This window comes from Delphinus delphis, unplaced genomic scaffold (assembly GCF_949987515.2).
Source record: "Delphinus delphis unplaced genomic scaffold, mDelDel1.2 scaffold_78, whole genome shotgun sequence".
NCBI lineage: Eukaryota > Metazoa > Chordata > Mammalia > Artiodactyla > Delphinidae > Delphinus > Delphinus delphis.
The window spans coordinates 1,088,783-1,115,071 of record NW_027192699.1 but is presented as its reverse complement, the minus strand read 5'-3'; the positions used below and the strand labels follow the sequence as shown (position 1 = coordinate 1,115,071).

The following is a 26,289-nucleotide window of genomic DNA, read 5'->3' as shown; positions in this document are numbered from 1 at the left end:
GCAGCAGTGAGATATCCATTTCCTCCCTGGAGAATGAGGACTCCCCCTGAGGGAGGTTAATGCTCAGGACAGGAGCATCCCTGGAGCTGGTGACAGCCAAGGGGCTGTGACTCAGGACTGTCCCAGGCAGGCCATCAACTCTCTGGGAGAGCCTCAAGGATGCACTTAGCCTCTGTTTACAGGAGGTGAGGAGGGCAGAGTGCTGCGGACGGGGAGCGGGGCGGCCACTCCCAGACTAAACCCTAGCCGGCACCCTGCAAGAGACAGAAAACCTCTCCCCTCAGGTCCCACCAGCCCTGCTCTCCCCTTCTGTGCACCCCTTTCAAATGCGTTTTTCTGCTTTGCCCCCTCCCATTCAATCCGTTCTAGGTACAGCGGTCACGGTGATCCTGGTAAGTCCCAAGTCAGATCGTGTTGCTCGGAGCTCAAAACCCTTCAGAGGCTCCCATCTGGATTCGAATAAAAGCAGTCTTCTCCCTCTCTCCCCCTCCCCATCCCCTCCCCCGTCTCTCTCTCTCTCTCTCTCTCTCTCTCTCTCTCTCTCTCTCTCTCTCTCACACACACACACACACACACACACACACACACACACACACCGTCCCTCCCCTTCCCTCAAGCGCTTCCAGACGCACTGGCACGCTGTCCCTGGCTGTTCCTAGCAGCTCCCTCCCCGTAGCCTGCTGCACTTACTATTCTCTCTGCCTAGAATGTTCTTTCTCTCCGTATCTACAGTGGCTGCTCTCTCTGGTCCGTCCACATGTCCCCTTCTAATTAGGGTAGGCCTCTTTCCCTTTGATGCTTTATTGTTCCCGTAACCTGCATCATCTGGTAACATGCTAAAAACTTCCATGCTTTCATTTGCGGGTCCTTCCCTACCCCACCTCTCACTCCCAGATTGCAAGGCTCTCTATACATGTTTTCACAGCTGTCTGTCTCGAGGACCAAGTACAGTGACTGGCTCCAGCAAGCACTCAGATATTCGTTGAAGAAATTAGGAAATGGACCAGGCTACTTAGCTTCAGAAGCTCTTTCATGGAAGTTCCCATCCCCTCCCTACCAGTTCTCAGCTAGTTGACTGACGACTAGCACCCTGACAATGAGGCAGCTCTAAACTGTGAATGACAAAAATATTTACTGTGTCTCCGAGGGCCACTTGTGTTTGGTGTTTTATTTTTTTAATAGTTTTTTAAATTAATTTTTAAATTAATTAATTAGTTTATTTTTGGCTGCGTTGGGTCTTCGTTGCTGTGCGCGGGCTTTCTCTAGTTGCGGCGAGCGGGGGCTACTCCTCGTTGCGGTGTGTGGGCTTCTCACTGTGGTGGCTTCTCTTGTTGCGGAGCACGGGCTCTAGGTGCATGCACTTCAGTAGTTGTGGCACACGGGCTTCAGTAGCTGTGGCTCGCAGGCTGTAGAGTGCAGGTTCAGTAGTTGTGGCGCACGCGCTTAGTTGTTCCGCGGCATGTGGGATCTTCCCGGACCAGGGCTCGAACCCGTGTCTCCTGCATTGGCAGGCGGATTCTTAACCACTGCGCCACCAGGGAAGTCCATGTTTGGTTTTTAATTGTAGTGAAATGCACATAAAATTGTATCATCTTATCACTTATGAGTGTAGAGTTTAGAAACGTTCAGGAGATTCCCGTTGTGCGGCAGCCAATCTCCAGAACTCTTTTCTTCTGGAAAAACTGGAACTCTCTGCCCTCCAGCAACCGCTACCCCCAGCCCCTGGCACCCACCATTCGACTTTCTGTCTGTATGAACTTGACCACTCTAGGTGCCTCATACAAGTGGAATCGAGAGCATTTGTCTTTCTGTGACTGGTAGGTTAGCATCATGTCCTCAAGATTCATCCATGTTGTAGCCTGTGTCAGAACTTCCTCTTTAAGGCTGAATAATATTCTGTTGTGTATACACCCCGTTTTGCTTATCTATTCATCTGTCAGTGGGCAGTTGGGTTGCTTCCACAGTTTAGTTATTGTGAACAATGCTGCTATGAACGTAGGTATACAAAGTATCTTGGAAAACCTGCTTTCAGTTATGTTGGGTATATACCCAGAAGTGGAACTGGACCATATGGTAATCCTACTTTTAATTTTGAGGAACCACCATGATATTTTGCACAATGGCTGTACCATTTTACATTCTCACCAGTAGTGCACAGGGTTCCAATTTCCTACATCCTCATCAACCCTTGTTATTTTTTGTTTTCATAGTAGCCACCCTAATGTGTGTAAGGTGGTGTCTCACTATAGTCTTGACTTGCATTTTCCTAATGATCAGTGATGCTGAGCATCTTTTGATGTGTTTATGGGCCATTTATGTATCTTCTTAGCAGAAATGTCTAATCAAGTCCTTTGCCCATTCTTTAGCCAGGTTGTTTGCTTTGTGGTTGAGTTTTAGGAGTTCTCTGTACACTCTAGATATTAATCCCTTATCAGATATATGATTTCCAAACATCTCCTCTCATTCTGTGATTGCCCTTTTCCTCTGTTGATCGGGTCTTGATGCACAGAGTTTTAAAAATTTTCATGAAGTCCAATTTCTCTATTTTCCTTTTGTTGCCTGTGCCTTCGGTGTCATATTCAAGAAATCATTTCCAAAATCTAATGCCATTAAACTTTGGGGCACTTGTGATTTTTAAAAGGACCTTTTAATGACAAGTTCCCCAGTTTGGGGAGTTCAGAGCCCTGAAACCTAATGCAGAAAGTACATGCAGAAAGTACATGCAGAAAGTACATGCAGAAAGTACATAAGAACCAGAGTGCTTAATCAACATTTCTGTTGGCAAGCGAGATCCCAAGGAGCGTGTGGAAGCACAGCAGAAGTAACATGGAGGACTTTTAGGAATGTTCTCTGCCACCTTAGTTTCCTCCCTCTTTCTCCATATATCCCTCCCATTTTTCCTTCCTTCCTTTCAGATAACATGTCTGGGGCAGGATATGGTGAAGAAAATGCTTTTACCTCACTCCCCTATAACAACACTGACCACCCCATGAGCCTTGGAGAAGCAATTTGCCTAATTTGGAGAGAAAAACTCCATTCAAGCCCTGCTGGGATGCAAGTTCAAATCTGCGTGACCACAAAACCCACGTTCATGGACCCACTTGCCTCTATTGCTTTTTTAAGCTATAGGAATGCTGGATGAGGAATGTTGTCTGTTATTAACTAGAAAAACATGATCCCCCTTTGAGTCTTCATGTCATTACCTATAAGATGAAAATGGACAAGCACAGCACATTTCCAGTGTTACTTTTGCAGTTTTCAGTGCTATCTTACATGAAAATAACATGAAGAAACAGAAGCAAACCTGCCTGATTCCCCCTTATGCCTTGACTACTTGGCCTGCAGAGAGGCCTCCAAGACCCTCCTTGGACGATCCAGGGTTCAGCCCAGCACTGAGCTAGACGACCACGGGCTCCCCTTCCAGCCCAGTGAGTCTTTGCATGACTGTTTTGGGTTTTTTTTTCTAGACTCCCATTTCTTAAAACTTTGAGAGCCAGTCACAGATCTCCATTTCACCCAAGGGCTGGCATGTCACGAGGTCACCAATATTTGTTTTATGTACTGCTAAGAGATTAAGGGGCAGTATAATTTCAGAGAAAAGTTAGGTTCCCTGGAAGTCAGGAACCCCAGCATCCTGCCTTAAACACTCGAATGATCTTGAGCAATGAAAGGTCTCCAGACCTTCATTTCTCATCTTCAAATGAGAAGACAAATTGGACAACATCACTGTTTCCTAAAGGGTGGTGTGTACACCACTGTGGAAAGTAAGCAATAGGTAGAAAAAAGTCAGGTGCTTTTATCTTATGTATATATCTATAAATACTTAAATAGCCTCTCAGCTCTACAGTATCTTAGCTATTATTGCTACAGCAAGGCTGAAGTCGGTGACACACACACAAGCAAGACCCAATGCTAGTACATGCGGTGAAGGTATCGCACCTTCAGGAATTGTCCTTTCCACCCAAACTGTCCAGAAAGATTGACACCGATGAAATGGATCGCTATTGTGGATCCTCATATACCAAATTCCCATGAGCTTTGCTGAGAAGACCTCAGCAGTGCATCAAAGCATCCCTTTGATGCAATGTGAATAAGGTTTAAAAAAGGTATTAATGGGGGAGGCAAATGTTAAATCTATAGCAGAGGTACTTTCCCCATAGGATGGGGGAGAGGGAAAGTATGTAAGCACCTGTCATAGGGCCTGGTGTGGAGCAGATGCCCCATACAGATGTTATTACAAAATATTGAGTATAGTTCCCTGTGCCATAGAGGAGATCCTTCTATCTATTCTATGCCTTCTTTGAATGACCGTAGCACTTGTTGTCTGTATCATTTTTATGTCTGTTGTTGCTTTGTGACTGAAAATGAAAAATTTCTATTTGTCCATGTCCTGGCCCTTACATAAAAATGTGTTCGTTTATCTATTTCATGATTATTGACGACATCTTAGACACCGTGTTAACTGCTGGTTCTAGATGTTAGTAAAATATAGACCTTCCTGCTCAAAGGGTCACAGTATTTGTGGGAAAACAAAAAAATGAACAACCTATGTCTCTAAGCGCTTTGTACTTCCCAAAGAGAACACACCTCGTAGGTACAATAAATACATGTATCATACGTAAATGTATAAATAGTTAATGGGACTATACACCTGAGATAACTGCTTTTCGATTCTGAGGAAATGATGATTATATTTCACCAGGAGCTCAATACCACTCTGAGAATGAGGGCTTAACCCCCGACTTGACTCACTGCATCGCTTTCCTATATAAAAATAGACAAGTCTGTACATACGCTCTAGAAAAAGGCTTATCTGGCATGCATTTCAGATAGCAAGAAGAAAACTTCAAGAGGTTCAGAGAAGCATCCAGAAGCTCAGATGACTGTCTGGCACTAATACAACTTGCTTGACAGGAAAATAGAGCTGTAAATCTCACAAAACTAGATGATCTTTTAAGAATTTCAAAACCTCCTGCTATTAATTGGAAATCCTAGAAGAATAGCTTCTTTTAAAATGTACTGATAATATGCTTTACAGCTTAATATTCAGAAGCCTATGTTTTGGCTAAGTGAGCTTCAGGAAGGAAGGAAATTTGTGGTTTACCTCCACTTACTTTGGAACCGCTGGTTCCAAACATCTACTTCTATGCACAGTCATCTTATCCTCTGTAAAATGGAGGCAACTCTAAGACAACAGAGTTACAGAGATGTTGCACAGCTCCATGTGTCATTGTCTTCATTTGTTTCAGAATACCAATAACATCTAAGCTACTACTGAAAGAGTGCTATATTATTTGGGGTCATCTAGTGCAGCTCTGTCAAAGTAAAGAAGAGGGACCTAGAATGACTATAATTTTCCCAAGAGCACACAATTATTTTATGGTAAATCTGGGACAAGAACCCTGATCTCTTTGATCCCATTCCATTGTTCTTTCATTGGGTTCTGAACAACCCAGAGAAATAAAGAGAAATAAAACTCCTGTGTGCTGTGTCACTGGTACAGGACATGGCAAGATTGGAATTGGAGCACTACATATTAAGAGGTATCTGAGAAATTCTTCAAACTAATTGAGATATATACCAGGTACATAGAAAACAGTATGATTTATGAAGATGATTCTGTGCAATGAACAGAACTGGTAACACACACTGGAAGGTGAATTCTCATTTTCTGGCCCCTTGAAAACTCCACCTCAACATACACGTTAAAATAAACATTTGAACTGGGTCATATTTAATTCTGCATGCTCTTGTAAGTCAGAAAAATATTCCATATATCATTTAAGCTGTCACTCACTTTTTAACTTGACTTTCAATTTCTAAAAGTCTTTCCAAACATAAAACAGAGGTGGGAAAATGGTATATGGGAAGCTGCAGAGATGAAATAAGCTTACTTCATTCGGCATAAAGATGAATAGCCAAACAACTTCTTCATGGCTGAAAGTGTCCAAATCTACTGTCTTCATTTTGTAGTCAAGGCTTCCGGAAAAATATGCTAATGGATTCCTTATTACCCGAATGCCCCATATCAGTTTCAGTAGGTATCATTATATATTATGGAAATTTTTCTCAGTGACAGTGAAAGACATCCTGGCTGAACATCCCCCTGCCCATGACACAGAGATGATGGTCTCAAGCTACCTTGAAGGCACTGGAGCCCACACTATCCGTTACTAATATTAATGGAGGATAAAACTTCATATTCTGTTTGCTCTATATTTGTTAAATCACTTCTTCCCTTCATTAAACTGGATGGCCCATAATTGAGTCTGTAGTGTGTCTATCATTGGAAACTGAACAAATTTTTGTTGGTTTTATTAATGTCATACGTTTCTAGGGAGGGTCTATTCAATAACTAAGTCTAGTTTCACAGTTACAAATAAATTATGATGTAACTTTGAATAAATTAAGCTCATCATAAAGGAAGGATACTGAGAGTTGCTACTACTCCTTCCTTGAGGGGCTCTTGTAAAGCACTAAGTAAAGTAACACAGGTGTATATGTATGCATATATTTTCAATGATATTTGTACAGACTTAAAAAGAACTCTACAGAATGCATTATAAAAACCTTAATGCTGTGTGTCCCTAGTTCCCAGCTCTCTCATTAAAACTACTTAAATGAACACAATCTTATCTGTTAGGATACTACTTCTTGCAGTACCCTGTCCCAACCATTTGCCATCCTCTTCCCATTAGTCCTCAAGTCAGAAGCCCCGAAGATCTGTTCATTAATTTATGAACACATTTCTTCATCCAGCCAAGAAAATTGATTGATCCCTTACCAAATTTCAGGCACCCTTCTTCAGTATGATTTATAGGCATGTTCAGGAAACACAGCAGTGATTAACACAGATGAATATAGTCTCTCTTGAGCTGAGGTGGGAGACAAAAGTAAATAAGCAAATATAAAATCATAAGTATAGTGCTTCCCTGGTGGCGCAGTGGTTGAAAGTCCCCCTGCCGATGCAGGGGATACGGGTTCGTGCCCCAGTCCGGGAAGATGCCACATGCTGCGGAGCGGCTGGGCCCGTGAGCCATGGCCGCTGAGCCTGCGCGTCCGGAGCCTGTGCTCCGCGTCGGGAGAGGCCACAACAGTGAGAGGCCCGCGTACAGCCAAAAAAAAAAAAAAAGCTATGAAAACAAAACCTATGGATGGAGACCTACATGAAAGATGGAAGAGTATAATAATGGCCAGAGTACATTACTGTGGCAGAAGCAGCAGCCCTTAAGGAGGACAACTTTGTAAATTACAAATTGGATTTAAATAGACAGGGAATTGAAAGTGGAGACATTATTTTCTGCAGAAGATGATGGACAGGGGAGAGCAAAGAAAATAAAACTGAGATTGTTAACAAAATACAATGCTAAGCATATAAGTTAGGACTGAGTCCTTAACTTTCATTTTTATTAATGACTGGGTGAGTATAGATTACTGACTACACAGAACCAAGCCTGGGAACACATTTTATATTTATGATCTTTGTGCCTAAAACTAGATTCTCCTGGAATTTAATATGACACTAGGACAATGACTGGCCAAGTTTTAGATTAATCACTCTTACACAAAGATTTTTCATTCATATAATCTCAAACAAATACTGCGTCACCAATTAAGTTCCAGATCCTATGCACTCTGGCTGAAGATATAAATATCTTGCAAGCCCAGCGTCACTTTCCTCCTTCTCTGGTAACAAATCACACTTTCTATTATGACAATGGCCCCAGTTATCGGCCCAGGAATAAACACTTGACTCAGGAAGAGCCAATTAAAGCCCTCCTTTAGAGTTGATCGAGAGCTGTAAGGTTAGAGTATTTCAATCTTATGAAATTTTTGTAAAACAACATTATTTCAAAATCTACTAAGTATTCTTTAAGTTCTAGAAACTGCATTCTGTGACTAAGAGGACAACTTATTTGCCGTCGTTTCTGCTCTGCCCACTTTATGTTTCTGGTATTGTGAGATAAAGGCAGTGGGGAATGGCAAACCAATTCTGATTCATTCAACACATGAGTGCTTCTTAGGTACAAAACACCATTCTGAACATTGTCCGAGGTAAAAAGATAAAAAATACCTAGCCCCTTATAATACCTAGCCCCTTACCCTCAAGGATCTTCCAGCTTAGCAAGGGAAATAAAACATGCACACAGATGACTGCAACAAAAAGAAGATAATGATTGCTGCCACATGTTTGGGGAGAATGAGTAGAGCAAAGAGAGAACACAGAATAAGGCAACATTCAACAGTCAGCCAAGAACTATTTGTTGAGCAGTTGCAGGCTGTGACCTGGAAATGGAAGAGGAGAGCATAAATCTTCACATGGGCAGGTGAAAATTCAAGTGTTATTACTTGTAACACAGCTCTTCAAATATATTTTTTGGCACCAAGTGCCTACTAAATAGCCTTAAATTAAAAACTAAATAAGGATACAGTCTCTATCAAATATAGCCTGAGGTACTGATGCCTAAATACTAGGATCACAGTATTTGTGTCCCCAAGGATGCCTTTCTATTGCTTTGCTTCTTTCCCCCTTTCCAAATTAGCTAATGCTGTCTTAACAGGATATCTATTTCACTTGTTCCAGCCTTTTTGATCCAATGTATTGAATAGCAGAATAGGTGAGTTACAAGAGGATATTTTGACTTCAAACAACAGAAATAAACTACTATATAATTGAAAAAAAAAAAACAACAGAGGCAATCTTTCAGGCACATGTGGATCCAGGAGTTCACATGTTTTAACCAGGTCCCTTTCTCTCTTCCCCACCCCTTCTTCTCTCTGCCTTTTCTCCTCTCTGGTATCTCTCATTATGGGATTCAAATATTTCCCTGTTTATGTGGGAGCTTCTGGCACAGCTGCAGGCTTATACCCTCGCAGCTCCAGGGCTGCCTGGAAGGGGCGGGCGCATCACAGCATAAGGTTGCACAAGGTGTGCACTTATATAGCAGGGCATCACATCTATGAGTGATGGATGATCACATTGTATACAGGGGTAGCTTCGCATAGTGGGTTGTTTTTTTTGCGGTACGCGGGCCTCTCACCGCTGCGGCCTCCCCCGCTGCGGAGCACAGGCTCCGGACGCGCAGGCCCAGCGGCCATGGCCCACGGGCCCAGCCGCTCCGCAGCACATGGGATCCTCCCGCACCGGGGCACGAACCCGCGTCCCCTGCATCGGCAGGCGGACTCCCAACCACTGCGTCACCAGGGAAGCCCTTCGCATAGTTTTTACGTCACTTTTCTTGAAGATGGCAGTAAAATGGTATGTTTTTACAAAATCAAATAGTGTAACATTGTCCAAAAGATATACATAAAGCATTTAGAGGAAGGAGGCTCCTTTTTCTTTCAACTCCGGCACGGATTGTCTATTGGACAGTGGTAACCCTATGTCATCACCCTCGTTACTCCAGCAGAAGTCCAGGGATTAGCCCTGCATAACTCTTGTTAGCCTCTATTCCCTTCCTTGAACACTGTAGCCAGAAGGATTTTTTCCTCCTCAAACCTTAAGTATTGAAACCTGGAGGAGGGGCATGTCTGAAAAGAAAATGATGGACTGGACTCTCCCTAGAAGGACGATAAATGGGTGGTCAACAAGAAAAAAAATATCCTCTGTACCAGGAAATGTTTGAAGTGTTGTTTGGGTATCAAAAAACGGGTGCCCTACACATAAAGCAACAAAGGATATTGGTCTAAAAAGAACACCATGGCCAAAGGTGCATGGCCTATTTCAACAGAGGATTTGAAAGTTAAAAGTTAACCTGTAAAACATTCAATTCAATTTCATCATTTTACAGATGGACAAAGTAAAACTCAGGCACAGGAACAGAAGTGCCAAGGTCATACAGGTGGTTGGTGGAAGAGACAACCAACTTCCCAACTTCTGACTTTTTAGTGGTCTGTGTGTGTGTGTGTGTGTGTGTTGTTTTGTTTATGTGCAAGGACATTTTTCTTTAGTACACTAACATTACAACAGGAAGTATAGTCTTGTTTTGGTTTTCTCTGCGCCCTCAATTCTGTATAAGACAGTTTCGCTGCACTCCAACAGAAAGGCTCAGCAAGAGTAGAGACCACCATAAGCAGTACACGTGGGCACCAAGGGCAGATACATTGCCCTTCCTTGTGTAGGAACTAGGGCCACTTGTTGCTTTACTGGGCCAAGTTTGGGCTGGACCTGCAGGAGGGGACACCTTTGAAAAACAGCTTCCTAACTGCACTACAACCTGCTCTGGCATCCTGATTCCACTCCCCAACCCCCCCAAATCTTCAGCCAGAAAAAAAAAAAAAAAAAAGAATGGATCACTGGATCGATGGGGAGATTTCTGTCTGCTCCTCCTACTGTCACCTCTTTCTTGCTATTTCCTGCCCGAGGAAACCTGACATCAGCCCAAAAGCACCTCTGGAAATGGGTAGGAGGGAGCCTTACACCTGTCAGCGCCAGAGAAGAAAGTGCGCTCTGCAGAGTTCTCAGTTGTTCCATCTCTTGCGATGAAAGGAAGAAAAGGAGCGAATCCGCCACAGATTTACTGGAGACCAGGGTTACTTCATTCGGCTCCGGCCACAGTAACCCCTGAAGACCAAAGATGCATTTCCATTCCCAGCAGTTCTTGTTGGCGTCTTTCCCTACAGGCTAGCCCAGTGCCTGGCCCCGGAGAAGTCTCTCCGTAAAGGTTCTTTAGGTCATAAATCAGGCTCCTGTGTGTATGTGTGTTTTTCTTAGGAAAAACTGGCACAGACGAGTTAGCAGTAGAGACTGGGCTCTCCCTACTACCCTTCATGCTTGGCGGCATCACCTTCGACTACCTCGCATTCTCCCGGCGCTGACAGTCCCGGCTCCGGACCTCAGGGTTGGAAGCAGTCAGCCCCAGCTAGAACCGCCCTGTCCGGGGCTGATGCCACCCTGTGCCTAGAATGTGCGTGTGGGTGCAGGCGGGCGAGCGAGCGGCTTCTACAGTGAGACCGAAGCAGGAGCTCAGCCTTCGCCTGCGACCTGCGATCCCCAGATTCCCTGGGGACCTCGAAACTCCCAATCGGAGGTACTCCCCCCCGCCCCACAGCCGCCCACCCATTCCCTCCCCCCCTTACCTCAGCACGCAGCCCCTCCCTGCGTGATGTTGCAAAACCGTGGGGAGGGTGGGCGCTGGGAAGGGTGGGGAGAGCCTGAGAGCGAGCGAGGGTGGGAGGGAGTGGGCGGAGGAGGAGAGGGAGCCGAACGCGCATTTAAAGCGATAGCCATCCTCGCTCTCTCCCCAGTGCTGGGCTGTTGGAGAGCTCGAGCTGCAAGCCACCGAGCGCGAGCTCGAGCGCGGCGCGCTGGCCGGGGAACCCGAGAGCGCACGGCGCCCCAAGCTGGCAGGCGCCGCGGGACCTCCCACCCTCGCCGGCTGCCCTTCCCCGGGCGCCCCTACCCTCCTCGCCCGCAGGAGACCCTGGGCTTCGCCGGAGGAGCTCACCCCAAGGGGCCAGGACTCCGGCGGGCCCGCCACCGTCCCCTCCAGTGCCGCCGCCACCGCCGCAGCCGCGGGAGCAGCATGGTCCAGCTGGGGAAGCTGCTCCGCGCCCTGACTTTGATGAAGTTTCCCTGCTGCGTGCTGGAGGTGCTTCTGTGCGCGCTGGCGGCGGCGGCGCGCGGCCAGGAGATGTACGCCCCGCACTCCATTCGGATCGAGGGGGACGTCACCCTCGGGGGGCTGTTCCCGGTGCACGCGAAGGGTCCCAGCGGAGTGCCCTGCGGCGACATCAAGAGGGAGAACGGGATCCACAGGCTGGAAGCGATGCTCTACGCCCTGGACCAGATCAACAGCGATCCCAACCTGCTGCCCAACGTGACGCTGGGAGCGCGGATCCTGGACACTTGTTCCAGGGACACTTATGCGCTCGAACAGTCGCTCACTTTCGTCCAGGCGCTCATCCAGAAGGACACCTCCGAAGTGCGCTGCACCAACGGCGAGCCTCCGGTTTTCGTCAAGCCCGAGAAAGTAGTTGGAGTGATTGGGGCTTCGGGGAGTTCGGTCTCCATCATGGTAGCCAACATCCTGAGGCTTTTCCAGGTAGGGGGGCGCTCCCTCCGGGGCAGAGCGCGCCATAGCTCCCCGCGCTCTTTATCCTGAAGGCTGGCTTGGACTCCAGGGGTGCGGGGTCTGGTCAGCCTTCGCTCATTTCCACCCTGGAGATCCTGCCGAATCCCTCCCACCTCACCCGAGGAGGTACTTTCCCTGCTTGATTCATTTCCCTTCCATCTCTCCCCTGTCCGCGCTCCACTCCATCCGGCTTGACATTCTGGATTTATGGCCCCATTGACAAGAAACAGTCTCCGAAAAACAAGGCGATGATTTAAATGGGTTTGCATTCGAGTGAAATACGGTTCCAAAACAGGCTTGTAAAAGTGCCGGGCTCCTGTGAGAGCCACCTAGGCGCAAGGAATATGAAAGATGAGAAGACGCCTAGAAACTAGGCATTTCTCAACTCCCCAGCTTCCCTGTCCCAAGCCGCCCGACAAGCTGCAGCTGCCTTGGAAAATTTCGAGAAGCGCTTAGGGAGGCAGTTCTTAAACCGAAGGCTAGGTCTTCACCTACATTTGGACGTGAATTGCCCATTTCGCTCGGGTTGGATTTCCCGACCTGTAACCTGTCTCTGCGAGGGCATGGGGCGGAAGGCGTGGGGACTGTCCTCAAGCGGGGAGAAGCCACCGGCAGACGTGCCCCCAGGTGATTTGCTCTGGGCAGTTGTTTGCACCGTCTAAACTGCCTTTGCGATCCGGCCACTGGCAGGAGCCGGGCGATCAGCTTTCTACTCCTGCCAGCTCAGAGCCCGGAGGTGAGCTCATGCTAACTGCGAAACACAATCGCTTTCTCTGCACCCACCCTGTGCCCATCCTTTCCCACGACCTCCCTAACGCAGCCCCCAACCCCAGTGCTGGGTTTTGAGGACGATTCTCAGAGCCAGACAAGAAGGCGCCTGGAGGGAGGCAGTAGGGTGCGCTGAGCAAGGCCGGGCGGTCCTCTAGCTCCGGGTGCAGGTGGGCAACGGCGGAAGATGCGAGGACGGCGGATCGGGCCAGCTGAGCCGTGGGCGGTGCTGCAGTGCTCTCTCACCGCCTGCTCCCGCAGCCTCGGCCCCACGGCTCCTGTGCCGCCCTGGGTATAGATGGATGGCTTCTGGATGAAGAAATTGAGTTTCAGGGTCTGCGTGACTATGGGTTCTCTTGTTTCTCTGTCTTTCTTCCTGTGTGTCTCTCTCCTTGTGTCTCTTTCTCCCTGCTTTTTTTTTTTTTTGTCTCTCTGTTTTTATGTTCTCCTTCTCAATTTCTGCCTGTCTTTTCCTTCTCTACCCTTATATCCAAGTTTTTTGTTCATCTCTGTCTTGAAGTGATCCTTTCCTAATGCACAGCTCTCTCCCTGCCTGGTAGGACCCAAGCTCAGTTAGTCCCTTCTCCAGATGTTCTGGCTGACCCTTATGCTCCCCGTAGCTAAAAAGTTGGCTCCCTCTCAAGTGCCTTTCCTGAAGCATGTTGGGTTTCTGGAGGGGACTCCTTGTGATTCAAGCTGTCACTACATCAGCACCCAGGAGTATGAAGTTTGTGTTTGTGCCAGAAGGAGGGGTGCCTGTCTAAAGCTGCAGCCTGGTATGGCCCCTCTGAGCCTCTGAGCATCTCTAGCACCTCTTGAGTATGCCACCATGGAGATCTCTAGATGTTTGCAAGGCCAAAAGTGCTTCTGGGCAGCCTTCACTTTGAGGTAATGCTTTCAGGAAGAGCCTGGGTTGTTGTAAGCAAAACCTAGAAGCACTTCCTTTACCTCTGAGCTTAAACTAGAGAACCTGAGGAGGCAGCGCTGCAGGGAGGATGAGGCCAGAGGTCACCTGAGAACCACAGGGGCAACTCACAGTATTTTTACTGGAGCTCTGGGGGTTGAAGGCGCATTTGCTCTTTGACATTTTAAAAATTATTTTGGTGCCTTCACTTGGAGCTTGGGCAGTACTGCAGAGGGACCTGCCTGTCGAAAAAAGAGTGAAATCTTATAGAGTCAAGAGAGAGCTTGCCGACTAGGCTGAAGGCTTGTGTTTGCTGAAAAAGATTCCAGGGGGAGCAGATTCCTTCTCTGGTGTGTGGATCTGAGGCACTTGCAAGAAAAGAGAACGCTTGCCTTACGCTTAGTTCCCCCGTTCCCTGGGCTGGGAAGGAAAGGAACTGAATGCCAACATTAGCAGTGTGGGTTGGGACCAAAACCATTCAGAGAAAACACTGTCATTTTCCTCTAATTTGCAAATTGCAGCTATTCATGTTGGATTGAACAGCTGAGGGAAAAGAGCCCCCAGTTTTCACCTGCATTTATTGAGAAGAGGCTGGTAGTAGGAGGGATGCACCAACTTGTAGCTTGTGCTGCAAGCTGGATATAAGCTTGGTGTGAGCATCCTGGTTAACCACTGCCCACGTTCAAATATACAGAGATAGATTCCAACAATCTCTTCCCGTAGCCTTATTTTTGCGTGTGATCTTAGAAGCTCCTGGCATGTAAGTCCAGTCCCCAGTTTCCCAGCCTCTGTAAACCTGCAAAATGAATAGAGAGAATAGTGGAACACAGACCCATTGTTCAAAGACACAGTCACTTTAGGGAAAGAAGAAAAGAACGGGTAGGTGAATCTTCTCTGGGATTGCAGGGTTCAGCTCAATGAAGACTGTCCTGTATAAAAGAAACTCCTCTAAATGGTTGAATTCTTAGCTCTCCAGAGATCTGAGTTTTCTTTTCCCCAGTCCCTGTGGGTTGCTGTGGGGAATGTGCCAAACCTATCATTTGAGATAAAAATTTATGGTGAGGTAAGCTTCTAGGCTGGGGGAAGGAAGACTTAGTGACTGAAATGGGGGATGCTAAGCACTGGGGGGCAAGAAGGAACAAGGAGATAGTAATGGATGTAACAAATGCTGCAGCTGCCAGCAAAGCCTGGATTGAAGCTCCTTCCTGAAAATGAGGACCCGGGCAAGAATGACCACTCAGATGTAAACAGTGTCTCTGACTGGGCATTCTCATCTGCCTGCCGGTGGGCCAGAGCTGAGCAAGTCCTTTCTCTCCTCTGTATGCACACTGAATTGGTTAGTAAGTGACATGTCAGAGGACAGGAATCATATTCAGTGGATCTTTCAAATCCAGGAGTTTGAGGCTAATGAAATTAGTGTGTGGCCAGGGCTCTGCCAACTAGAATTAAGTCACTGCAGCCACCCTGCAATGCATTTTCAGCCTGAAGGGAGCATCAGGGAGGAATTTCGGGAGATTTGTTTCTGAGCCTGTACAAAATAATACTCTCCTAATGCTAAGAAAGATTAAATGTAAATTAATATTGACTACGAGTAACATATTTAAAAAATAATCGCCGAGTGGGGGATGGCTTAAAGTGGAGAGATTATATAACGTGGTGTCCAAAGAATAAATCTCCCCTGACCACTGTTTCATGGGCTATAAGTAAGATATATTACAATGGAAATTAATGGGAACGTTTTTAGTCAAGGCTTCTCTGCTATTGACTTGAGAGCAAACACTCTGAGAGTATAAATTACTCTTGCTATGTGCTGACTCTGAATGAACAATATTTCATGTGCAGTGACATGGTCTAAGCTATAGACTTGGAATCGAATGGCATCTGTTTCAATTGTTTTGTTCTCTCAAGAGCAACTAGATAGAAAAAAGTGGTCAGTTTGACCCTTGTGGGAGCGTGTTGCAAATCTAAACCTGTGTCCCTCATACCATAAATGAAATACATTTGTAAATTTGTAAGTGTTTTCCTTCTGTTCATTGATGCTTGAGTATAATCTCAAACTTTGGGAGCAACACTTTATACATAAGTACTTGGTTTTCTTCCTTTCTTCTTTCTCTTTCTCCTCTCTCTGTTTCTCTCTCTCTCTTTCTCCATCTTATGTAATTGGATAGAACTGGGCACCTAGGATGATGTGGTGTTACTATAGTGGGATTTTAAAAAAAAAAAATCAACTCTAACTTACCCTTTTAAAAATTTCATAAATACAGGTGTCGGTGCCATTTGGAATAGTCTCTATAACAATTTCTGTCATTTACTGTTTACACTTACATTTTCATTTTACTTTTACATTACATTACATTTACATTTTGTAATGTAAATGTAATGTACATTTTGTAATGTAAATGTAAATATAAAATGTAAATTACTTTTACATTTTACATTTACATTTACGTTTTCTGTCATTTACATTTCATTTACTGTGTTTCAGCAAATTTACCTAACAGATGGTGAGTGGGCAATTTTTAAAGGGGCATTTTTTAAAAGAGCGGAGAGGGAAGGAATTAGAGACAGATATTAGATATTTGAAGTTACCTCCACGTGTATTTTATGTATGTATACCCATACAATTAAGAAGTCTTCGGATGTTTTATCTTCAAGAATAATTCAGATAATGGATTACTTGAATATCATAAACATTTAGGGTTTAACAGATTTGTTACATATAGACGTTGTATCATGGATTGAAAAGACCGTAGCCAGCGGGCAGCGGCGGGCGGAACGACCGAGGGGCGGCGCGGGCTGGGCGGCGGGTGCGGGGGTCCGTGCTTCCTCGTGGTGCAGGGCTGGGGTTCGCCGGAGACGCCGGGTTGCTCCGCGTTGCCAGGTTACCGAGCGCGTGCCCCGCGCCCGCTCTTCCGCCCGGGCCGCCCTCGGCGCTGCCTGAGCCGTGGTGCGGGATGCGCGGGGCGTCGGTTCCGCGGAAGCCTGGGTAGGGCGCTGCGTGCGGGACTCTCGTCGCTCGTGGACGGGGCGCGAGCGCGCGGGGGACGTAGGGCCCCGACCTGGGGCTCCCCGGCGCTCCGGCTCCGCTCAGGGCGCCCGCTCAGGGGCCTCCGGCGCGAGGCCCCCTTTCTGGTCAAGATGGCGGCGCCCAGGCGGGCCGCGCCGAGGTGAGCTGGAGCTGGGCCCGGAGAGGGACGAGTCTGCCACGCCCAGGACTTGGACCCCGGGCTGGTCTCCAGTCTCCCGGGGAGCGGCGGGTGAGTGGGCGCGGCCGCGCGTAGGTCCTTCTCGTGGGGTGGTCAGCTCTCCGTGCGTCCGCAGACTTCTTTCCTCTGATAGTCAGCTCTGGGGTGGCCCAGGTTGGAGGCGAGGGTGCTTGATTGGGGAAACCTGAGGGGTTTAAGGACTCTGTTGGGATCGTTTCAGACCCCAGCAAGAAGCTGAGCAAGTTTCCTCCTGACTCTCTTCCCGGCTGTGTTTTCTCCCTTCTCTGACGACGCTAGGTTTTCTGAATCACTTTGTTACCCGGGGGGATACAGTTGGTGGTTCTGACCGTGGAACGTAGGACCCGGCGCGGGGAAGCCTGAGCTGGTTCTAGTTACTTTGTTTGCAAAGCACTTGTCTTGTCTTTGGAATCTTTGTGTATGTAACCAACGTTGGGAAGAGCCAGCGTTTTCTCCTCCACAACGCTGCGAGGGGTAACTTTATACGTAAGAAACAAGTGGGCGTTCACATCCATCTCTTTTCCAACCACTGAGCCTTGGTTGTGTTTCCTTTCTTTAAGTTTGTCTCGTTTTGAAGTGATAACAAAAACAAACAAAAAAGACCATAGCCAATTACACAAAGTATATTCTAGTCTCAGTCCTGCCATTAATTAGCTATGTTACCTTAAGTCATGTAAGTTTTCTAGGCCTCATTTTTCTCATGTGATGTTTTTTCTTTGCAAAAGTATAGTTTCTAGAAGTCTCTAATCTCTGTGTCATAGTTCAGCTTGGAGAAAAACCTGTTCTTATCCAAACTCCGTGACATTGTATTTCCAGCTCCAACTTTGGACTTTGAGTGAGTTGGGGGCAACTTTTTAAGGATATTTTCACACAGCTTTTTTAGTTAATATCTGTCTAGCTGACTTGTCATACTCAGACTTTCTCCCATATTCTTTTACCAGTGTGTTCCTTAGTCATATATATGAAGGCTGTTGTGGGAAAAATGACCTCCTGGGTCAGCTTACTGCATGGTCATCGACACAGGGCAGGGAGTAAGATTCTGTGGATTTTACAGAAGCAGATACAGGTTTCATTATCCATGTCCTCTCCCCTTTCATCTTAACAAAAACAGCAGGCTTTTCTTGGAGAACTGCCAGATAATGCCATCCTGCCTCCTCACGGCCCCCCCCCCCCCCCCCCCCCCCCCGGGGGATGAGTCTCCAGGGACTGAACTCCAGTAAAGCAGGTGATTGGCTCATGGGTAGGCATCTGACCTCGGCTAAGTCTATCAGACTCCTCCCCAGGACTTTTCTCTCAGAGAAAAATGGAAGAATTGTCTTTTCTCTCTGGAATTTCTAAGCTGGGGAGATACGACTCTGGGACTCCCAGTTATCATCCAGCACAAGAAGAGACTTTCTGTAAAATAAAGTCTTGCAGAGGTAAGCAGGGCTGAGCGATGGAGAGAGAGCTGGAACCCTGCTGATACTCTGGAACTTCCAGATCCAACTGTATCTGAATATGGCTGCATCCCTGAATTTCTAGTACTTGTTTGTTGAGGTGGTTGTTGTTGTTTGGTTTTTGTTTTTAAATTTCCTTTGACTATTTTGAATTTGTTTTCAGCCATGTGCATTTGAAAGCATCATAGCTAAAAGAGCTAATTTCCTACATTAATGTCAGGTTTGCTGAGTGGCATTCCTTAAGTGAAAAATAATATCCGCTATTTTCTTTAAATAAAATCCTTCTAGCTCAGGTTTGAGATATTCAAAACTCTGCCTCCTACCCCCCTCTTTTCCAACATTTACTATATCACCTTGAAGCATTTGTGACCACATCTTTCCCATCTAGACGCAGTTGAGAGAGAGAGCAAAGACTTCTGATATAAACTGCAACCTATACGCCTCCTACCTGGAAGCTTTAGAACATACTTGATTCTTGTCATTAAAGCAAATCTTTTGTTGTTGTCTCCAGGGCACAGAAGCATTTTCATGGCATAATGGAGTACAAAGTACATTAAGCCTAACTCTACTTCTCACCCTCTTTTACTTTAAATAGGCAGAAAAGAACAATCTCAAACACATTTTCCCAACAAATAAAATACATATACGATTATGTTTAGAAGACGTTTATGCAACATATAGTTAGACTGATTAATTAATGGACCTTTCGCCAATTGGCACAGTAAATATGTATGTTCAATGTGCTTAATTAAAAAGAAGGCAATAACATATTTTTACAGGTTAATTATCGGAGAAGAGTATTGTGCCAGCACACTTGATGCTACAGTATTTCATGTTTGACAGGTAATCTTCTTTCAATTATATTTACTGCTAAATGTTTCTTGGATCAAGCTATTAAATTATAAGGTCAAAAGTAAAATGGTATGAAATTACAATGATAAAGGGACACATATCCCACTTTATGAGAATAGAAGTTCTAATTTCTTTTCAATACTACTAGTAGTGACCACAGTACTAATTTGAGCCCTTACTGTGAGCCACTGTGCCCATATACATTTAGTTCTTACAGTAGTTCTGCAAAGGGCATGTAATAATCCACACTGTAAAGCTGAAGAAAGTGCTTCTCATAGCTGAAAGTCACATAGCTGGTGAGTGGCAAAGTCTAGATTCAAACTTAGAGTCGTCTGACAATGCCCAGGTTGTTGACCACTATGTACACTGCTCAATTGTTGCACCAATAAAGAAGTGCTTGAAATAATTACAGATTTGCCTACCCTGAAACTGCAGTGATTTAAAGACATCAAAGTTGCCAGTTGCTTAACCACATCTACTTACAGTAAGAAATTACATTTTATTTCATTTCTAAAACAAGATTAATTCTGCAGGCCCATAGAAACTTGAGCACACAAATCCTACCTCCAAATGAAAGATGCTTGTTTTCCACTATTCAACAGATGGCCCTGTACAGAGGCAATAAACATATAGTAGAATCTTCATTCAAATAAATGAGAAGAGAGGTTTCTTCTTGTCCTGATTCAGTGCCCATCATTATGGATTATGATGGCTCTTCCCAAACTTTACTTCATTCACTCCACTCTTTCTACAAAACTCCCGTAATGGAATCCATCATTCAGATACATGTGCAAAGCGAAAGGACTGTATTAATACAGTTGCTGAAAGTCAAGTTGATAGAGCTCAGGAAGTACATCCTAATAAATGCAACATTAATGTTTGTGTGGGCCTTGGAGTGAGGGGTAGAAGAATTTTCAGTTTAATGGAATATTTTGCCTCTTGCTATGAAAGTGTGGCTGAATAGTCTTGTAATTGGTCATTTACAGAATCCTCCATCTCTAGGTTTCATGCTTTCTTTACTCTGCAGCTGTTGATTCCTTCTCTTGTTCTGGATGGAAGATAGCAACGAAGCCACTTCAAAGGGCTCAGCCTGCCTTTTTGTGTTATTGTTTAGATGAAGATATTTCCATTTATTAAAGCACACTATTTAAACATTTTTATCATGTTTCAAACTTGACTGTGTTCTGAAGGTATGAGCACAGGCAGACATAATGGGGGATGTTTTCCAGGAGAGAACATAGACCATACCCTTATCAAAGGAATTATCAGAATTTTCATGTATGGATTGAGAACCAAATTCTGGAGTTAGACCTGAATTTAAATTCATACTCACAACTTATTACCAGTCTCATCTTGATCAAACGGTTACCACACTTCTCATCAATTTCCTTATCTTTGAAAGCGGAATAAGAGAAGTATGCCTGGTGGAGTTACACATAAAGCTCATCTGATAGAATATTCGTAAGGATTTTGCACAAAATATACATGGAAATATTTTAGCACCGAGTTTAGCATGCGATTCGTCTTCGATACATTTAAGAGCTATTATTTTATTATTATTATGCTATCATTAAATATCACTATTACTTAAATGTCATTATGGCTAAAATTGCTGTAAAACTACCGCAGTAACCCATGATGAATTCCCCTCTTCTGTTTCCTTTGTTTAAATGGAAAATATATATATAAATCTAGACAGAGAACACGTTAGTGATCCTGTTCAGTGGAGTGAGAATTTCCATGGCACTGATTAAAACAAATCCTGAATTGCATGGACTTAAGATAGCAGAGAGGGGCTTCCCTGGTGGCGCAGTTGTTGAGAGTTCGTGACCCGATCCGGGAAGATCCCACATGCTGCGGAGCGGCTGGGCCTGTGAGCCATGGCTGCTGAGCCTGTGCGTCCGGAGCCTGTGCTCCGCAACGGGAGAGGCTGCAACAGTGAGAGGCCCACGTACCGCAAAGAAGAAAAAAAGGATAGCAGAGAGGCTAAGAGATTTGAAGTTAGACATCCCCAAGTGTGAATTCTACTGTGACCCTCTTCTAGCTCTAGAACCTTGAGGAAGTTACCTAAACTTTCTGAGCTTTACTACTAGTTTCCTCATCTGTATCTTTTTCAGGACTATTTATCAAGGATCTTCCTGTTCTCTACGCTTGGACGTATCACTGAATAAATGAGACAAGAGCCTTTGCCTGCGTGCTCCTTCTTGCATGCTTTCTCCCTCCTTACACTCTCGTGTGGAAACGGATGTTATAAATAAATTCTATGCTTTGTCACAAGTTGATGGGCGCCACGGGATAAGGAAAAGGATGTGAAGCTCACTGAAGAGGCTTGGGTTGGGAGTGCTGGAGGAGTGTACAGGTAGGTTCTGATTTTAAATAGGGTAGTCAGGGTGGATTTTGTAAGTTGACATTTGAGCAAAGACTTGAAGTGAGGGAGTTGTCAGAATGTATGATGGGGAGACCACTCCCTGGGAGCAAGAATAACCAGTCCCAAAACTCTAAGGCAGAAATATGCCGGGCAGCTTGGAGGAATATCAAGGAGGCCACCCTGGCTGACTTAGTCAGTGGGGAGGAAGAGACAGCAGGACGGCTGGAGGTCGGATATGTGATGGGATGGATTGGGTAAGTCCTGGGAGGCCATCACATGCATTGTGTCTTTTACTCTAAATGTAGGCAGCCAGGGGCAGGATTTTAGCCGAGGTGTGGCATGAACTGTCTCTTGTTTGAAAAGCATAACTCTATCTGTGGCCTTGAGGATGTGGGGAGAGAGTGGAGTCAGGGAGAATCTCGGGAGGCGACTACAGGATCCTCGAGGTCTATGTTGGTGGCCTGCACCAGGCTGCTAGCGGCTGGTAATTCTCAGAAGTGGCACATTGGGAAGGTTGTGACAGCATTTCGTGGTAGATTGAGTGCAAGAATGGAAAGGAAGAGGGGGTCAAGGGTGAATTCGAGATTTAGGGCCTGGGGAACTGGAAAGGTGTGGTTACTGTCCCCTAAGATGGAAAAAGTTTGGGGTAGAGCATGTTTGGGGGATTAAAGACCAGTTTTGGAGGTATAAGATTTGAGATGTTTTCGTGACGTCCAAGTAGAGATGCTGAGTACACAGTTGGATACACAAGTCTGCAGTTCTGAAGAAGGGTCTAAACTAGAGATACACTTTAATACAATGGAGATATTAAGAATAATTACATGGAAGCGCTATTTTAAAGATAAAATGAAGTAATGCAATTAGCACTCTGTCTTCTCAAAACATTTAATAACTGTTAGCTAAAATAATTACCTGAAATGAAAAAATACCTATAGTTTGTTTTGTTGTTTGCAGTAAAAGTGAAGAAAATGTCACAATTATTTTAATAGTATTTGTGACACAGTAGTTTTAGTTAAGACACCATGACTACAAACATTTACAATAAACCTTTCAGTCTCCTACTTTTCACTCTGATAGGGTACTTGGAACCATATTTTGTAAGGTTTAAGTTAGTTGTCATAGGGTACCTCTTTAATTAGAAGTAATTCTGAACTGTCTAGTTCCATGCAGTTTTATATACATATATGTATAATTATTATTTTATGATTTATCAAACTCAGTTGAAAATTTGCATCACTGATATACATTAGAATTTAAGCATTTGCCCAGGTATTCAAGGAAAAAAATGTACTTGTCTTGTAATTTCCATAGGGGTACTTACTTTCACATCTTCCCTTCACTTTGCAATCGAAAACATGGCAGGGGAAATACTATCTTACTGGTCTTTGAGTTCCCCTTAGCTATCTGCAAGTCCTTAAACAGCCTTTGTGGCTTAACCAAAATTCTCTTCCATCTTCATTCCGCTAACAGATATTGGTCTAAGCATGTACTTATACTAAAAAATGCATGACCACGTTGTCTCTACACATCTATAATTTTATGTTAACACTATCATTATGTAAGCTATACTTTAATTGTAATTATAACAGATTTTATGTCAACACACATCCATTTCTAGTGTTCATCTGGTGTTCAAGGGGAGAGCAGCATGTCGTAAATTTTATCAAAATATAACATCTGGAGAATAGAACAGAGGGTAATTGTGTAATTCTGTATTCACTCTAATTAAGTTCAGTGGAGTTGGCATAATAGAATTAAGATGAAAAAAAAAAAAGACATTGAGGTACCATGGCTCCCTCTCCTAACACACCCTTTTCGTATCCGAGAGCAGAGACTCAGCACCTTTCTGTACAGAAATGGAGACAGGAAGAGGCCAGAGGATGAATGACAGGCCCGAATGAGGTGGAACTTTGAAGAGCAACATGGAAATGAAATACTTCTTTTGTATTTGGTAGGTGGGGAAAATGTACCAGCGTGTATGCCTACTGGGACCACGTTTTCCAGAACAGTTAAGCCCAGTGTCAACTATGCTGTCCCACCTTCCTCGTAAGTAGGAACATACTGTTACTTGAATCTTTGCTTCCTGTTTCTTGATACCTGGTTGAGAAGATTATCACAGGAACTGCATCTTGTTAGCAAATACACTGTTTTGAAATGATTGACACTCACTGAAGAGTGGCAACTCCAAGCTTGCTCTCTCTTGATCTTGGGACTATTTAAGTCTGGAGTGCAGGAGTGGGTTATGGGGAAAGACCATTGGAATTCTTATGTCTTCAGCATAATGGTTATAGCATAATGGTTAGGAGTGTAGGTGCTGGTTCAAATCTCTGCTTTCCACTTGCTAACCATATGAGCTTGGGCAATTTACCTGATTACCTGAACCTCAATACTCCTGCCTATAAAATGATGTTAATAATATTTCATCCCCATAGACTTGTTTTCAATGTTAAAATGAAGTCACTTACACCAAGCACTTAATACAATGCCTAGAGCATAGTAAAGTCTATTATTATCACTATTACTACTACTACTACTACTATTATTATTATTACTATCACGATGCCAGGTGCTATTTTTCCTATGCCTTATTCCATTATCTTCTGCCCTGTCCCCCCATTTCTGTCTTGTTTCTGTACAAGGGTAGGTTTGTCACAGAGCATTTTCTTTCCCTAGTGTCTGACTCTTAGTCATCAAGGTGACTGGTCCACGACCCGGCATTCATTGCTGCTCGTTGAAGCAACCCATTTTGAGAAGGGGAGTTGGATATTGATGCCAAGTTGGGTCAAGGAGAGAGAATTTTCTCTCTTCTGCACTCAGAGAGCTAAGTGAAATATTCAGGCCTCAGAAGGAGAATCAGGCAAAGGGCAACATGCTTAATTTCATACCTTAGTGATTAAGAACAAGTCAGACAGGCTGGATTTGAACTCATTTCCGTCATGTACTGACAACGGGATCTTAGGTGCTTTTGTAACCCGTCTGAGGCTCAGTCAACATCTGAAAGAGACGAATAACATTATCAGGACCTAGCGTATAGCCTCGTTGTAATAAGTGAGTAAATCCTTTTAAAACGTTCAGCACGTTGTTTGGCATATAAACACTTAATAAAATTTAGCTTCTTTGACTACTACCGCTGCTAATATTATTAAGTAGCTGAGCAGATCCGAGGCCCATTTTTTTCTTAGATTGCACATAATCATTTGGACAACCAGCTCACATTGATCAACCGTTGCTTATATATAAACCCCCATGAACCCAAAGGTGCTTTAACTCTCTCCCAGTCAGAGCCTGTTCTGGGGGCAGAAGCAACACCGGCACTACCCCCGTCATCTTTGCCTTTATTGTCACTACACTCGCCTGCCGTACTGAGCACTTTCTGTTTGCCAGGCACCAAATTTAGCCCTGCGTATGCACTATAGCATATAGTTCTCACACTCAGGTGGGAGACATTATCATCATCCCCAATTTTCAGATAAAGTCGCCGAGGTGCTGGAAAGGTAAGAAACTTGACCCACAGCAAGAGATGGAGCCGGAGTATTCAAACCCTTCTCTCTGACCTCAAGAACCCTTAAATATTAGCATACTACTACATCCTGGTAAGAAAATCTGCTTCCAGCCACTCTGGTGAGAGTAGAAATGATTCTCAGTCCCCACATTCCTCTATTGCCCATGCCACCCTAGCCTCAGGACTAGGGGGAAAAGGAAGTGATCTCTTCAAAGAGCAGCCAAAGGGAACCTACTCCCTTCTGCCTTTTCGTAATCAACTAACCAATATTTTATTTCCTTCTTAAGAGTCCGCACATGTTCCTTTTGGTACTTAGCTTGGCCTTTTAGGATTCTGACATTCTGTACGTGACTCATCCACTGTATTTCATGTTAATTTATTGAGGTCAAGTATAGGGTCTTACTCATCCTGAAGTCCAGTTATCCCCTGTCACATCTAACTCCGTTCTTTTCTTCTTGTAGGACATCTGCAGATATTTATCTGAATTTTGTTGAATTGTTCTCATCAATAGTACATTAAAAGTTATACAGAAAGTGCTTTCTTATAAGGAAAACCATCTAAATAGATTTCTAGCTCTTTACTTTTTATAGCACTGTTGTAGAGATTATAGATCTCCAGGTAATATTTTTTAGATAGAGTTCTTCATATCGTCTTATTTTTACATATAACGATAAATCTGAATTTTCTCTATCAAACCTCCGAGACTTCACCGGCTTGTAACTTAGCTTGTTGATTATGTGTTGCTGATATGATATTTGATATTTGATCCTGGTAAGGATGGGGCTGGGTGGGAAGGTACATCTTAGGGCCATAAATTGGTTTTGTAGAGAACTAACATAAAGATCTAAAGTCTCATCATATTTCTGCAGAACTCATGAATCATTTTATTATAATTCCATTCATTCAGGGAGTATAAAACCATTTTCAAATTGTTATTCCTAATTTGTTCATCTTCTCTTCCTTAGTCGTAGTGAGAAGAGAGCAGGCTGAATGGAAGAAAGTCATTATGACCACTGGGGCCACTAGGGTAGGCATCAGTCCCAGAGTTTTGTTTTCATCTCTCCGCTATTAATATTGACTAATGTCTTGAGTGCTTACTTGGTGCAAATTACTTAGCCGACCATGGCAAATGGATTGTGTCATTTCATCCCCTGATAGTCA

At 44.6% G+C, this 26,289-nt stretch overlaps 1 long non-coding RNA gene across 1 annotated transcript; it reads left to right on the top strand.

Moving 5' to 3' along the window:
* Positions 1 to 16,784: 16,784 nt before the first annotated feature.
* LOC132419272 (uncharacterized) lies at positions 16,785 to 21,440 on the top strand. The gene is made up of 3 exons (XR_009518165.1): positions 16,785 to 17,003; positions 19,186 to 19,249; positions 21,376 to 21,440. It is a non-coding gene; the product is annotated as an uncharacterized lncRNA (long non-coding RNA).
* The last annotated feature ends 4,849 nt before the right edge of the window (positions 21,441 to 26,289 follow it).